Consider the following 2699-nt stretch of genomic DNA (forward strand, 5'->3'; position numbering starts at 1 on the left):
TAGAACGAGGGTGAGTATGATAAAGTTTATAGTAGTCAAGTTATTCGATTGACCATTGTGAGAGTTAGTTATTATAACTCTAGACTTAACACACAGATGGATTATGAGACAGTTTATTTTCGATAACGTCTATTTAATTGGCAAATGAATATTTAGTATATATGCATAATTGCATATGGTCCAACCTCCAAGTTTTCTTGATTCAAATACTGCTCTTGTATGTAACCTAGGAGTTTCTGGAGTATTTTCTTAATGATGTGTCATATGCATCATTTGTGATGAGTATTTGGTAGAAATTTTTTAATTTCACTAAACATGGCCTTGCATTGGTTTGTGATAATGCCATGTAGCATGATTTCCGTATATTTCACCCAATACGTAAGTACCTATTTAAAGTTTGGAATCTCCTCATTTTCTAGTAAAACACGATAAAAAAGAATAGACTTCTCTCATGGTGATTAACATTGACAAAAAATACAAATGATAGTCCAAATTTATAACAAAATCAACCACCAGTAAAAAAATAACACAATTAAAAAATTAAAGTGTGTTAATGAATGAAATTAAAACATAAACAAAAATACACGTACTTATTTATTTTGTATACGGTATCAAAAGATATCACATCGTTAAAATATTCATATGATACTTTGCACCTAGTATTTATTTAGAGTGTACTTTTTAACTTGTAACTCTCATCAACATCTATTGCATAAAAGAAGTTCGGGTTGATATCTTTCATTCACAAGAAACACTTTAACATTTCTTTCTCGTCAGCATTATCATCAGTAGAATGAAGTTTGCTTGCAATGTAATTCGTCATATCCTTTTCTAAAAAACTCAAGTTTGAAGAACCACCCAATTCATTAGTGAGTGCGAGGTAAGTGTTGTTGGGTTGTATGTCAGCCTCACCATGATCCTCAATGACACACTTAGCATGGATGGTAAGCTCTCTGTACTCATGGTATTGGATTGATTTTTTAGAAGAACAAGAATAAAATGCCTCAGTTTTAACATCGACACCATCCAATTTTTCTTTTTTCTGTCAAACATGACATACATTCTTGCTTTACATTTCGTAGCTGTTATTTTATTTGCTCGAATTGCTGCCCTCACACGAGACGTGCGATAACCTTCTTTATTACAATGAATTGATTGGTTAATTGATATCTTTTGTTCTTTGTTTATCTTGTCAAAATTTTTATTTCTGACTTTAATAACAAACCTTACTTTTTTGTGCATAATTCATGTGCTTACTCCAGCGGATCGAAACACATTCCTACGATTAGGATTTTCTCTTCACGAATATTAGTGTGATCAGGTATCTGTAAAATAATTCAAACACATAAATGAGTGCTTTTGAGACTATAAGCTATTTTTCAAGTGTTCCTCTGTGTAATTACAATAATAAATTAAAATTCACATGTTATGAATCACCTCCGTATCATCATTGACCGACTCAATAATGTCTGTAACTTTTTGCACATACAATCTAATCAAATTATAATTACTCTATTAATAATATCCAACCCGTAGCAAAAGAACACCGAAAAGCCACAACACAAGAAACATCCAACATATATTTGAAAAATACAAAGAAAAAAAATCCAAACATTAAAATCGAACATAAAAAATACAAGTAAATAGAAACATCATGTAAAACCCAGTAAATTAATAAATAATTAACTAATAAATTAATTATGAGTCAGAGAAATTAGAAAATTAAATTTTATAATTTGAAGAAGTACAAATATTTAAAATACGAATTAAAACACTATTTTTGAAAAATTTGGCCCGAAATTGGGCTAACGGGCCGAATCGGACTCGCATTGGGCCCAAGATCCAACATATATATAACCCAGTTCAGCCACACCTTCCCTTCATTTACACCATTCACACTGAGAAAGGAAATTTGGGGAAGAACCCTAAGCTAACTCCACTTCCGATTTCAATATTTCGTAATTTTTACTTCAGAGTTCCGATCGTCGCACCGTTTGCGGCTACACGACCACCTCGTCGAGTTCTTCAAATCCATCCAAACTAAGTGAAATTCAAAATTTTTCACCCAGATCTTACCTCTCTTCAATTTTTGCATTTTGGTTCATGGGTATTGAGAATTATGTAATTTTGATGGCTAAGGGATACTCTAGTGCGAGATATAGCTGGGTTTCATCCAATTGTTCAGTGGTTAAAGGTGAGGAACTTGTATCCCCTTTGAATTCTTTGATTTTATAAAGTTTAGGTATTGAAATTGTTGTTATGTATGAAATTCTATGGAATTAGATAAAATTCATGTGTTGAAGTCAAATTGGCAAAGTGGTGTACTTAGAACTAAACTCTGGTGGTTGGAAGCTTGTCAAGTGGGCTTTAGATGCTTGGAAACTTGTGAAAATAAGGTCTTGAGGTGTTTTAGTGCTTGGGAGAAAATCGGCTAAGGTATGATTTTGGTTTCCTGTAGTTAATATATAATGTTGCGTGAAAACATAAGCTAGTTGCTATAAGATAGGCTTGAATGCTCTAAATTGTTGGAATTTGGGGGATTAAAATTGTATAAATGCGATGTTGATGATGATTGGAGAATTTGGTAGAAATATGTATGAAAATTATTGGAATGAATTGATGAATTTAAGTGTTGAAGTGATTGTGAAATAAATAATGAGTATGTGATATTGTGTAGGAATAATTTGTGTTGATTTGGT

The sequence above is a fragment of the Arachis ipaensis genome, chromosome B03, assembly GCF_000816755.2.
Source record: "Arachis ipaensis cultivar K30076 chromosome B03, Araip1.1, whole genome shotgun sequence".
Taxonomy (NCBI): Eukaryota; Viridiplantae; Streptophyta; class Magnoliopsida; order Fabales; family Fabaceae; genus Arachis; species Arachis ipaensis.